Here is a 14,447-nt window from a genome sequence, read left to right as displayed (position 1 = left end):
GCCACATGTTTCTGCCTGATCCTCATTTCCTCGATCCCTTCAGTCTCCACACATCTGTCAGCCTCTGTTTTATGTGAGGACGATCACTGAGTCTTCACCGCCCTCTGTGGTGGGGATTTACGGACATTCACCACCTTCGGAGTGAAGACATTTCCCCTCATCTCAGTCCCGGACAGTCCACCCCCTTTTTCAGAGACTGGGATCCCTGGTTCAACCGGTAATGATGTTGTGCATTTCAATGTGTTCACCCCTCGGTCCTCGATTCTCGAAATGAAAGGGTTATCACATTTGATCTTTCTTCATATGATGACCCACCACCCCAGGGATCAGTCTGGTCAATCTTCATTGCACTCTCTATAACAAATACTCTCTAACCTCTCTGTTAATCCTCTGTGGAATTAATTTCCATCTTCTGCAGCCCCGTGTTGCCCCAACCACTCACCTCCCACCCCTGTCACTATTTCCACCTTCCCACCTCCCCCTCACCTGGACCCACCTCTCACTCCCCAGCTCTTGCCCCATCCCCACCCCTCACCTCTTTTCTCGGACTATTTCCCGTCCACTCTCAGTCCAGAGGGAGGGTCTCGGCCCGAAATGTTGACGGTCCATTTCCCTCCACAGATGCTGCCCGACCCACTGAGTTCCTCTGGCAGTTTGTTCTTTGGTCTGTATAACCCGTGTTAGTGTGGGGAGCGGGATTTTACACCATATTCCCGGTACAGTCTCAACAAAACACAAATAATTGTCACTTTGCCCGGACCATTGGCCCCGCTTGCAGGACAACAGTCTGCCGGTGTTTGCCCCCCAATGTGGTGAATCGCCACCACCGTGGGCTCAGACATTTCCACAGATGAGCCCCTCCTGTCCCCACCGGGACAAACATCCTGTCCGCCCCCTCTCTCACCGTCTTCATCCTCTCCCTCCCCGGGGAACCGGCATCAAACCGACGGGCCGAGCGGTCTCCTCCTACCTCTCAGCGATACATCAGACTCCGGCCGCAGGAGACGCTTCACAAACGCCCCAACTTCCCTCGGAGGGAAATGGAAATAAATCAGAAAGCGGACATTTACTTTGGGATTTTGTTCCGATTTAATGAGGAGTTTGACACTTGTGCGAGCGACGGTGTGAGTGGGGGTAACGCCCTCTCGGCCGGTCCGCCTCCACGACTGGTTGTAACCAATGATTGACATCCGTTCGCACCAATGGGAATAGCGCAGCTCCTGAATCCTCTGTTGACAGCGGTGGGGAAGGGGCTCGTCACGTGATTAGTAGCCCAGCCGTTAAACCGATAAAGCTCGAGCTCTCCAGCGCGTGGGTGACGTAAGACACCGCCCACGTGAGGGCAGATGCCGGTGTGGGGAGCCCATGTGTGACGTCAGGCGCGTGGGTGCGCGTGTGTGACGTCACCTGTGGGAGAGCGCTCGTGTTTAAAAGCACCTCAATGGACGTTTCTTATGATTTCAGTGGGACAACAACATTAATCACGGGTTTCATCACTGAATCCAGTGTTGTGAGATGTAAAGTCCCCTGTTATGTGTCCGGCTGTGCCGTGTTGTTGGTGGAGTGGGCAGCGTGGTGTTTGTCTCGATTCGGGTCACAACACCAGAATTGCCAGCGGGGTCCACACACAGTGTATTAGTGACCAGAAAACCTCCCGTCCCTGCAGTCTCTGTCTCCTGGTAAACTCAACACCCTGACAATGTGGACCATAGACACCCCTTCCTCTCAGAGTCAGGGAATCATTCAGACAGTGATCAAAGAGAGGAATTATATTTATTGGTCATTAAAGTTCACCCAGATTCGTTTGGACGGGTTTGATGTGAGTTCGGGGGTCACAGTGAAAGGGCCGGACGGCCGAACTCTCCCCGTTGTCCAAACATCCTTCCAGGTGAGGCGACCCTTCACCTGTGAATCTTCCGGGGTCGCCCGTTGTGTCCGCTGCTCCCGATGCGGCTCCTCTACACCGGTGACACCGGCTCCTCCCCAGTTGTGCGGGGTCGGGTTGTTTTTTCGGGGGGATCGATGTTATTTTTCCCATTTGTGGGAGGGGTGGGTTTTGGGGGTTGATGATCGGGATGCCGTTCCGTTTTATGCGGGGGTGGGGTGGGAGTTTGATGTTTCTCTCTGAACGACTTTCATGTTCTTTGTTCCGTGGCTCACTGGAGAAGAAAAAAAAAACTCAGAGCTGTTTATGGATATCTGCTTTGATAATTAATTAACCTTTGAACTATCTGCTCCGAGCGGGACTTCCCGGTGTCCAAACATTTTCATTCCGATTCCCATTTCCTTTGCGACGTGTCAACCCATTGCCTCCTCTTGTGCCAAGATGAGGCCACCCTCAGGGTCCAGGATCAGCGCCTCATATTCCGTCTGGTTACCCTCCAAACTGATGGCATGAATATCGATTTCTCCTTCCGGTGAACAAATCTCCCACTCACCTCTCCCTCCCACTCCCTCTCTTCCTCTCTGACTTTTCACGTCCTCTCACCTGCTGAACACTTCTCTCTGGATCCACTGCTCCATCCCTTTCTCCTATTCTCCACTCTCCTCTCCTATTAGATTCTATTTTCTTCTGCTCTTGAGCTTTCCCACCTACCTGGTTTCACCTATCACCCTCCAGCTCGGCATTTCCTCGCCCGCCCCGATTTTATTCAGATATTTCCCTCATTCCATCTCAGTCCTCAGTTCAACTGGAAACGTCGACTGTTAACTCTTTTCGATAGGAGCTGCCCGGACTGCTGAGTTCCGCCAGCATTTTGTTTGTGTTGCTCTGGATTTCCAGCATCAGCAGACTTTGTTGTGTTTGTGATTTACATCTCCGCTGTCACTCACGCCTCCGGCCACTAGTGGCGCTGCAAGGACCTCCGGCCACCGATGGCGCTGCACGGACCTCCGGCCACCGGTGGCGCTGCACGGACCTCCGGCCACTGATGGCGCTGCACGGACCTCCGGCCACTGGTGGCGCTGCATTGACCTCCGGCCACCGGTGGCGCTGCATTGACCTCCGGCCACCGGGGCGCTGCATTGACCTCCGTCCACGGGTGGTGCTGCGGCGAATATCCTGCTGAACGTCGGCCCGGTGTCCATCACAGTTGTCGCCGGCGGTTCTGCTATCGGGGAGGTGAGTAATGGAGTTTGTGTAAATCGGGGGTTTGCTGCAGTTGGAAAGGGCCGGGACCGAGTTCTGCCGGACGGCTGCAGGCTCTGGGCTCTCCGGTCCCGCAGCCCCGGTTTTAGCTTTGCGCCCGAGCCCGGGCTGTGGGATCAGTCAGTTGTGGTTCCCAGGCTGGGAGGGGGTTTGGGGTGAAGGGGATCTGTCTGTGTGTGGGTAGAGGTTACGGGTGGACTGTGGGTGTGGGGTGAGTGGTCGGAAAGATGTGGGGCCCTGGGCCTGAAAGGGGGCGGTTGTTAGAAAGTGGGATGTCCTTTCAGCAGGGGTGCAGTGCTAATTGTTTTAGGTGCCGGAGCTGACAAAATGCTTGCCATTTCCTAGATCCTCTCTCTCACCCAGTTTGTGTACCTGCTGATTTCATGTACTGGGCAAGCTCCTTGCCCCATTCGAGTAATGAATAGGTAAACAAATTGAGTGTGGTATATATATGTATATCTTATGTCAAAATCAGATTTATTATCACAGGCAATTGAAGTGAAATTTGTTTGACTCAGCAACAGCAGTTGAATGCAATACATAAATACATATTCTGGCATAGATAATAAATTAAAACATAATAAATAAAAAACTAAATCATTATGCATAATGAATAGACCATAAGACAAAGGAGCAGAAGTAGGCCATTCGGCCCATCGGGTCTGCTCCGCCATTTTATCATGAGCTGATCTATTTTATCCTATTTAGTCCCACTGCCCCGCCTTCTCACCATAACCTTTGATGCCCTGGCTACTCAGATACCTATCAATCTCTGCCTTAAAGACACCCAATGACTTGGCCTCCACTGCTGCCCGTGGCAACAAATTCCATAGATTCACCAATCTCTGACTATAAAATTTTTTTCGCATTTCTGTTCTGAAAGGGCGCCCTTCAATCCTGAAGTCATGCCCTCTCGTACTAGACTCCCCCATCATGGGAAACAACTTTGCCACATCAACTCTGTCCATGCCTTCTAACATTTGAAATGTTTCTGTGAGGTCTCCCCTCATTCTTCTAAACTCCAAGGAATACAGTCCAAGAGCGGACAAACGTTCCTCATATGTTAACCCTCTCATTCCTGGAATCATTCTAGTGAATGTTCTCTGTACCCTCACCAAAGTCAGCACATCCTTTCTTAAATAAGGAGACCAAAACTGCCCACAGTACTCCAAGTGAGGTCTCACCGGCACCTTATAGAGCTTCAACATCACAGCCCTGCTCCTATACGCTATTCCTGTAGAAATGAATGCCAACATTGCATTCGCCTTCTTCACTACCGACTCAACCTGGAGGTTAACTTTAAGGGTATCCTGTACGAGGACTCCCAAGTCCCGTTGCATCTCAGAACTTTGAATTCTTTCCCCATTTAAATAATAGTCTGCCTGTTTATTTTTTCTGCCAAAGTGCATAACCATACACTTTCCAACATTGTACTTCATTTGCCACTTCTCTGCCCATTCTTCCAATCTATCCAAGTCTCTCTGCAGACTTTCCGTTTCCTCAGCACTACCGGCCCCTCCACCTATCTTCGTATCGTCAGCAAACTTAGCCACAAAGCCCTCTATTCCATAATCCAAATCGTTGATGTACAATGTAAAAAGAAGCGGCCCCAACACGGACCCCTGTGGAACACCACTGGTAACCGGCAGCCAACCAGAATAGGATCCCTTTATTCCCACTCTCTGTTTCCTGCCAATCAGCCAACGCTCTATCCAGGTATGTAACTTTCCTGTAATTCCATGGGCTGTTATCTTGTTAAGCAGCCTCATATGTGGCACCTTGTCAAAGGCCTTCTGAAAATCCAAATATACAACATCCACTGCATCTCCCTTGTCTAGCCTACTGGTAATTTCCTCAAAAAATTGGTTGAATAGTTTGTTAAAGATGTGTAAAAACAGAAATGATGTATATTAGAAAGTGAGGTAGTGTCCAAAGCTGTCAAAGTCCATTCAGGAATCAGATGACAGAGGGGAAGAAGCTGTTCCTGAATCGCTGAGTGTGTGCCTTCAGGCTTCTGTATCTCCTGACTGATGGTAACAGTGAGAAAAGGGCATGCCCTGGGTGCTGAAGGTCCTTTGTAATGGATGCTGCCTTTCTGAGACACCGCTCCCTGAAGATGTCCTGGATACTTTGTAGGTTAGTACCCAAAATGGAGCTGACTAGATTTACAACATTCTGCAGCTTCTCACGGTCCTGTGCAGTAGCCCCTCCATACCAGACAGTGATGCAGCCTGTCCAAATGCTCCCCACAGTGCAGCTATAGAAGATTTTGAGCTTGTTTGTTGTCATGCCAAATCGCTTCAAACTCCTAATAAAGTACAGCTGCTGTCTTACCTTCTTTATGACTACATCGATATGCTGGGACCACGTTAGATCCTCAGGGATCTTGATGCCCAGGAATTTAAAGCTACTCACTCTCTCCACTTATGATCACTCTTATGATGATCGGTACGTGTTCCCCCGTCTTACTCTTCCTGAAGTCCACAATCAGCGCTTTTGTCTTACTGACATTGAGTGCCAGGTTGTTGCTGTGGCACCATTCCACTAGCTGGCATATCTCACTCCTGTACGCCCCCTCGTCACCACCTGAGATTCGACCAACAATAGTTGTATTGTGGGTAAATTTGTAAATGGTGTTTGAGCTGTGCCCAGCCACACAGTCATGTGTATACAGAGAGTAGAGCGGTGGGCTAAGCACACACCCCTGAGGTGCGCCAATGTTGATCGTCAGCGAAGAGGATATGTTATTACCAATCTGCACAGACTATGTTCTTCTGGTTAGGAAGATGAGAATACAATTACAGAGGCCCAGGTTCTGCAACTTCTCAATTAGGATAGTGGGAGTGATGGTATTAAATGCGGAGCTGTAGTCGATGAACAGCAGCCTGACATAGATGCTTGTGTTGTCCAGGTGGTCTAAAACCGTGTGAAGAGCCGTGGAGATTGCATCTGCCGTTGACCTATTGTGACGATAGGCAAATTGCAGTGGGTTCAGGTCCTTGCTGAGGCGGGAGTTCATTTCAGTCATAACCGACCTCCCAAAGCATTTCATCACTGTCGATGTAAGTGCTACCGGGCAATAATCCTTAAGGCAGCCCACATTCTTCTTCTTTGGCGCTGGTATAATGGTAAACCAAGATGAAAGAAATATATCAATTCCAGAGCTCCACAGAAATATAGTGATAGTTAAAACATTAACAATAGTATAGCCTATCAGTACATTTCAGTGTGTAACTGGTACAATAAAACATATAATAATTTAATAATATGACAAAGTATTACATGGTTGTACTCACTAATTATCATAAAATATAATTATCAAGCAAGTAAAGAAAAAGACAATTTAAAAATAATTACCTACTTACCAAATGCCACCAATGAGAAGTTTCACAATAATTTCCACAAAGGGTCAGGTGTAATATGTGTTCGTGGGTCTGAAGCAACTCTTGTCCTGGTATCATCTGCTGATCTGTGGTACTGCAGCCATGTTGTGACATACGGCTCAGGATTCCACTGAACGAGAGGAGGTCTGTGTAGTTTAACAAACATAAGTGCTGATACATGATCTATGAGAGTCCTTGAGTGTGTTGTTGTTATTATCAAGTTGATGTGACTGAATCCTCTCTCACACTCAGCAGTACTAATAGGAATAACTTGTGAACAGCTCAGTAATGGGCGTAAATCTTGGGGGATGCAGCGTCCACGATCCTCCACATAATCTCTGAAGGCATTTATTACAGAGGAAGAAGAAAGCTTAAACCTCTTACAGAGAGATGATATTGCAGCTTCTCCATCATTCTCCATCAGGCAGAAGGTACCGAAGCATCCGGGCTCACACGACAAGACTGCGTAACAGCTTCTTCCCCCAAGCCATCAGACTCCTCAATACCCAGAGTCTAGACTGACATCCACATCATTTATTATTATATTGTTATTTGTCCGCTACTGTGCCTATTGTCTTGTTTATAAATTATTGTACTGCCCTGCACTGTTTTTGCGCACTTTATGTAGTTCTGTGCAGGTCTGTAGTCTAGTGCAGTTTTTTAATGTTGTTTTTATGTAGTCTAGGGTAGCCTTGTGCAGTCTCACATAGTCTAGTGTAGTTTTGTGTTGTTTTATGTAGCACCAGAATCCTGGAGAAACGTTGTCTCGTTTTTACTGTGTACTGTACCAGCAGTTTATGGTCGAAATGATGATAAAATACGACTTGACTTGGAAAAAAAAATTAAGCAGTATTTTAGCAGGCCAGTTATCTTTATCAAGGACACACATTTCATTTAACAGGGAATTAATACATACTTTGAGGTTTAGAAGTTTGAGAACTTTTCAAGGATGTTGCCGTGAACATAAGGTGCTGCAGATTGTTTATAAGACGAGCAAGAAATTGTCGATAGTTAGTGGAGACAATTTTGTTGTTGCTTGTTGAGGTAATTTCTCCAAACTTCCCCTTTTCAACTGCCTCTTGAGCGTCTAGAGTTTTTGTAGCAGGTTGGTCTTTCAGTCCATGCAGTGATCTTCTGATCCATTGGGTCAGTTTGTCTGCATAAACAGTCGTAGTAGTGTGTTTCTGTAAACACTCTGACAGTAAACCAAGTTCATGCAACGTGTCATACGTTAGAGCTCAGTCCAATAGAAACTGTCCTGAAGAATCTTTTCAACAGACCTTCATAGGTTTTTCTGTCACTCACAGATCTTGTTTCATTCTTCATTGCTTTTTCAAAGTGAAAACACAGTGCTTCATAATTTTGTCACACTGCTGAAACTGTTCGAAATGAGCTAGCCACACACCTGGTGCCCAGAACACGGCCTATTTCGCAAATTTGTTGTTCTAGTTGAGAGGCACATTCAGACAGTTCCTTTTGATTTAGAGGTGATCTGCTGTAAACAGAGTAGAATTTGTTGATAAATGATTGAAAATGATTCATTCTATGAACTTCTCTCACTGAATCACTTACTGCAAGTTCTAATCTGTGATTAAGACCGTGCCAATTTGTCACATCAGGGTTATGTTCCTTGACAATTGTAGCAACACCAGATTTGACAGCAGGCATTACATTCGCCCCATTACTAGCAAATGCTACAAGGTTCTGTTTCAAGTAAGAGTCATCAAACCCATGGTTCTTGAGACAATTCAAAAGATGCTTAACAATAGTTGCAGCTTTCTGATCAGGCAGTTCAATTAGATCTAAAAACATAAAATGGGGATCACCTTCCTTATCACGTTTCAAATTAACTATTTGTGCGGTCTTAATGCTCAGGCTTTTTGATTCATCAATGAGAACAGAAAATTTGCCATTTTTTCTGTTTGATATGCTAGCAAATTTTCTTTTTCATATTAATGGCTGCTGTTGACGTCAGAAGTTTACATACACCATAGCCAAATACTCAGTTTTACACAATTCCTGACATTTAATCCAAGAAAACATTCCCAGTCTTAGGTCAGTTAGGATCAGTACTTTATTTTAAGAATGTGAAATGTCAGAATAATAGTAGAGGGTGTAAAAGAGGTTTACCAGGATATTGTCTAGATTAGAGGGCATGAGCTATAACGAGAGGTTGGACAAACTTGTGTTGTTTTCTCCAGAGCGGCGCAGGCTGGGCTGAGACTGGATGAACGTTTATAAGATTACGAGAGGAATAGATAGAGTGGACAGACAATATATTTTTCCTGGAGGTTGAAATGTCTAACACATTTAAGGTGAGAGGAGATGTGAGCGGCAAGTTTGTTTCTTTCCACAGAGTAGTGAGTAGCTGGAATGCTCTGCTTGGGTTGATGGGAGACCCCCACCAGTCACATGATCCCATTTGCCCGTCGCATTTAACCACAGATGTAACAAGCCCTTTGTGCATGCTCACAGTCTCCGGGTGAGCCGTGTTTTCCTTTCCGCTCAGTGCTGGACTGGATCATCTGCAGGATTGGGAAAGTGTCTTCGCCTCCTGGGTCGGGGTGCCAGGGGTTGGGATCACTGTCTGTGGGCCAAAGATATCACTTTCCCATCGGTGTGTATTGAGACCGATCCCGAGCGGGGAGATCTGATGTTGGCCGTGAGCCCTGAACCGAAAGCCAATTACTCATTTAGTACCCAGTTATCTGGGCTCTTCAAAAAATGTGTCGACTTCACTTAATCTGCATTGAACGATCCAAACCAGGAGCCCAGGCTGCCTATTTCCGCAGAATTCCCGCCAACAGCTTCAGTGAGGCTGCGTGCCGCAGATCTGCCCCACCCTCCGCTTTGCGATGCAAATTCATGTGGTGTGTCCTTCCGTCACCAGATGGGTGGTGATGCTTCCTCCATGTTGCGTTGGGGAAATCTGATGTTGGCCACCGAGTCCTGTTAACTTCCCCCAACTCGCCTCGTTTCCTGAGGCTCCTCGCATTTGTCCTGAAGCTTTATGGATCTTGTGTCTTCTCCCCGACTAGAGTGGGTGAGAAAGGAGAACGTCCCAGGTTTTGGGGATCTTTGATTTCACTGCCTACTTTACCGAGGGACTGGGAAGTCTAGGGGGAGAGAATGGTTTCTGTGATGTGCTGATCTGTATCCAAAGTTCTCTGCTGTTCCTCGCAGTCACAGGCAGAGTAGTTACCATACAAAGTGTGAAGAGTCTGGGTGGGAAACTTTCTATGGTGTGTTGATAAAAATTTGGTGAGGGTCAAAGGGCATATGCCAAAATTCTTATTGTTTGTTCTAACTATGTCATTTTATGAGCTTTTATTATGTGCGATTAATTCAGTATCTGTGTATCAGTGATCGTCCTTGATCCCTTCTCCCACCTGGTTCCTTCTGCTCATCCCTGCCCATCTTGTTCAACCTCTGTTTAGTCTCCTGCTGCCCGCTTCAGTGGTATGCATCAACCATCTGGGTCAACCTCGGTCCACCCTGTATCCCACCACCTCAATGTTATATATCAGCAATCTTTCTTTTACCCTTTGTCTTCATTGTGAAGTGTTCTTTTGCACATTTGGCCTTGCTGAGTTATTTCCAGAATCGGTTTTGTTAGCTGGAATGCCAGAGGGTCATCAGGTACCAGTTCTGTTGTGCATTGGTGTGGAGATGCTAGTTATTGAACTGTGACTGGCTGACACACTGCAGCATTTTACTGGCAGCAAAGAGTACTGGGAGAGTTGGTGCTTCGGCTATAATCCTGTGATCTACATTCCAGGCATATGGAACTGTTGGTGTTTTGGCTTTGACTTTGGTTAGTGCTTCTACAGATGGGGATGGATGGTCGTCCTTCTGCAATGAAGCAGAAATTTCGAGCAGCTGGAGGAGGGATGTATGGTTAAGTAAACCAACCGAATGCTGAGAAGCCTGGACACAGTGGATATGGAGAGGATGTCCCCATTAGACAGAGAGTCTGATCTGACAGCACAGTCTCAGAATAAAAATGCTTCCCTTTAAAACTGAGATGAGGAAAATTTTTTGGCCTAAAGATATCTGATCTGTGGAATTTGTTGCCGCAGAGGTTGGTTGAGGCTGATATTTGATTATATTTATAACAGAGATTAATATATTCATGATTGCTAAGTAGCTTCAGGGTTACAGGAGGAAGGCAGGAATATGGGGTTGGAATAAAACTCAGCCATGGTTGAGTGGTGGGGCAGACAGGATGGATTGAATCACCTAATTCTGTTCCTGTCTCTTATGTCTCACCATGTCTTATGCCATATCGTTTTGTGACGTGTGAGGGACAATAAAAGATTGTTCACTGAGATCATTATACCTGCCTTCAATGTTTAGCTTTCTGAGTTTTGTTCTTAGTAACATTAAGCAGAAATGTTTGGTTCTCCTTTTTATTGTTAATGTGCTTCATTACCTTTCGTGTTACAGTTAGACCTGCGGTGAGAGATTCATTGGAAGAAAACCCCAACTGGAAGCAAACCACGACTCAAATGAGGGAACAACAACATCTGAACCAGCCCGAGGATTTTGAGCATTAACTGGAGAGAACCCATCTGATTTGGAGGATCCAGTGATTCATCAGGAGAAAGTTTGGTGAGTCTCATTTACTCAAACACTGGTCCTTTAGGCATTACATACCTGTACAAAGGAAGGTAGGAAATAGTTGGAGTGAGACTGAATGTGCCCAGAAGTACCAGTTATGCCTCTGTCAGACCCAGTTACAATCACTCCAGGTCTGGTAATGTGTTTCCAGCAGCCCAGCCCTTTAAAACCACTCACATTCTGTGGAAGTTGAATCCGGATAAAGTCACTCAGAGACTGTATAAGTACAAACTCGTTTTTCCAAGCACCTGGGGCTTACTCAGTTCGTCGCTCAAACAGGAACAGTCTATGACTGTACCTGCCCTATCCAGTAACTGACTAACAATTCCCCTTACACCACAGGTATATCTGTCCAGATACCCCCCACACAAGACAGGCTGGAGCCAAAGTTATTTACAACATGACAGCCCCTAAAGGCAAATTACAAAATAGTCATAATGGCTTACACACACGGAACAGACTGAAGCTGTCCTATCTCTATGCATGAGTGCACAAGGAGATAAGCATCCTGAAACCCCAGCTAGCTGCCCTGAAGAAGAAATATGGCTCAGCATGGCTCAGCACATCTGTTGATCATCAGCAGTTTCTTTCAGAAAACAAGCTGCTATTGTTTAACGAAGTGTTAACCCTTTTACATACTTTATCATTCCCTCCTTTTCATCGTTACATCATCAACAAAGCAGTATTTTTTTTACAGAGAAAGTAACCGAATACAGCATTGACTTATCAGTGGGTAAAAGCAGCAGACATCAGTAATGATAACAATGATATGTACAACTATTCGGCCATAATGCAATATCTCGCCCCACATATTACCGAACAGACCTTTGAAGACCACCATTTTGACCCTTCGGTGAACCCGTGTAAATCCTGCCCTACTTCCTTGATGCTGTCAATCTCCTTGGCAGTGTGCTGGGAGAGGGATGTAATGTTAGTAGACTCATCAGGGATATAAGTGCAGCATTCTGTGTCAGTAATAGCACAGGTTCCCCCTTTCTCAGCCAGGATAAAACCTAAAGCCTTACGATTCTGTAGGACTGTTTGCCGGATTGCAGTCATTTCAGTGGATATTTCTGTTACTTGGGCCTGTGTTTCTGTCAGGGCCCCTGCAGTATTGTGGCCAGCTCCTCAAGTGCTGTAGCCAAATTGATTCTCTCTCGTGAATTCCTGGCTACTCCATAGGAGAGAAAAGCGATCATCCAAAATCGCTCAGTCTCAGTTATTCCTCTCCGCTGTTGGGCACCTGCAAGTATGGCCAGGATGCATGTTTCCCAGTATAGGAAGTTCCGTTTGGTGGGGGCCCGAGATACCATCCCTCAAAACACTGACAGCCACAGTCATCTCTGACTGAACCACAGTTCCACACCTCACTTCCCCGGGTGATATTTGAGAAAGCCCAGGCTGGGAGTTCCTCAGTCTGGTTGAGCGTGATTACTGACATTGGAACCATAGTTTTACCATGCTGGGGAATTTCACCACAAACCCAGCAGGCCCCTACTTCTACCTGCTTGGCATAGGTGTGACAGAAAGGTGTTAACATGGGGACCCCCGGATGCTGGAGTGAGCCCTCTCAAAGATGTAAACACGAACACCACTATCAACCAATACATTTTCCTTTAGTCCAAGAGAGTCCTTCTACTCAGTTCCTTCAGTAACACATTTGTAGTCTGTTTGATGTATCCACCGAGATTGCCCCTTCAGTTTCACAGCGTGGGAGTGGTCAGTAACTCCTGATGTGGTCCTCTCCACCGAGGTCCGAGTTTCCCTCAATTCCAGTTCTTGATCAGGACAAAATTCCCAAGTTCTGTGGTGGGATAGTCACTCCTCTCTGTGGGGTAGTTCTCTTCCTTGTAAGCCTGCCATACCTGCGAATGTAATGCTTGGAGAATTTTGGTTAGTTGGCCCGTAGTCATGTACAATTTCCGGAAGATTATTTATGTACAACTCCAAATGCATAATGGGAATCTGTGTAAACGTTCGCACTTTTGTCTGTTGCAAGGATACAGGCACGAGTCGGAGCAAGCAGCTCAGCCTTCTGGGTGGAGACAGCTGCCTCAAAAGAGGCTTGCTCAACTATTTCACTGTCCGTCACTATCGCATAGCCAGAATATCGTGCTGGATTCACAAAGAGCTTCCATCCTCATAAAATATTGCCTCGGGATTGAGGGGTGTTGCAAAATGGGTGGGAGAGTCTGTCCTTCTCTCACGGTGATCCGGATAGGGAGCAGTTGGTGTGGCCGACTTCATGGCCTGAAATTGCCCAGAGATGGGGTATAACATCTTGGGTTCGGTCAGTATTAAAAGAATGCCTTACCAGATGTCCCGTCTTCACCTCAGACTCCTTCCAGTATCGGAGTTGGCCCGCGGCAGAGTCTTGCCAGTCTCCCTTGGTGCTGGGGGCTTGTTTTGTCAGGGTGTAGGCAAGGAACTCCAGTTTCTTCCCTCGGAGAGGTCCCAGAGTGCTATCCTTGTCTGTGCAGAGAATCTTGACTTACAATGGTTAGAGCAAGTCTCTCCCTGCTAGATTACACCTCAGACTGGTGGTGACTGTAAATGAAACCACACACTGGGTCCCCCTGGAATTCCACCTTCAGTGGCTGGGTACGTGAATACGGACGTTCTGTGCCTTCAAACCCAGACAGAGTGATTGTAGAATCTGATAGCTGGAATCCCTTTTCCAATACTATTTTCCGATACCTGGTTGAGAGTGGTTGTGGTTGCCCCCATATCAATCATAAACAGAATTGGAATTCCAGCAACTTGCAATATTACATTGGGCTTTTCCCGAGGAGTGGTACTCATGGTAGGAAGCATCCTTGCTTGTCAATTTCTATATGGATTGTTGTCCCCACCTGTCCCTTGGTAGGTTTTTGTTCCCATTTCTGATCCCCAGATATAGCTTGCTCGCATCCTTCACCCTGCTGAACTTATTCACCTTTAATATTAGTGCCCTTCGGGGTTGATCAGGATTCGAAAGTCGGCTCGCAATAGTATGTCAAAGCTCGTCGCATTGGATTTTGTTCACTGTCAGGCCAATCCATATTATTTGTTTTAATCATGTTGGCTAACTTAGTTGGTAAGCATTGGAGCAGTAAGACATCAAACTGGGCAGACGGATTCCCATCATTAAAGGCCTGGTCTCCTGTGAAAGTGCCGTAGCAGGCCACAAATCGCTCCCAATAGTCTGGTCCCAATTCCCCAGGCTTAGGTTTGCATTCAAGTACTTTAGTGATGTTTACAGGTTGCCAGAGAGCCGTTTCCAAGGCTTGAGTAATCCGGTCTGTCTGTTCATTCTC

General features: G+C 46.6%; 1 protein-coding gene across 1 annotated transcript in view; it reads right to left on the bottom strand.

Moving 5' to 3' along the window:
- LOC140207931 (uncharacterized) overlaps window positions 1-14,447 on the bottom strand; it is a 139,298-nt gene that overhangs the window by 82,167 nt on the left and 42,684 nt on the right. The gene's annotated exons all lie outside the window — the stretch shown is intronic.

The sequence above is a fragment of the Mobula birostris genome, chromosome 13, assembly GCF_030028105.1.
Source record: "Mobula birostris isolate sMobBir1 chromosome 13, sMobBir1.hap1, whole genome shotgun sequence".
Classification (NCBI taxonomy): domain Eukaryota; kingdom Metazoa; phylum Chordata; class Chondrichthyes; order Myliobatiformes; family Myliobatidae; genus Mobula; species Mobula birostris.
Note: the sequence above shows the minus strand (reverse complement) of the source record. Positions and strands in the feature narration are given on the sequence as shown.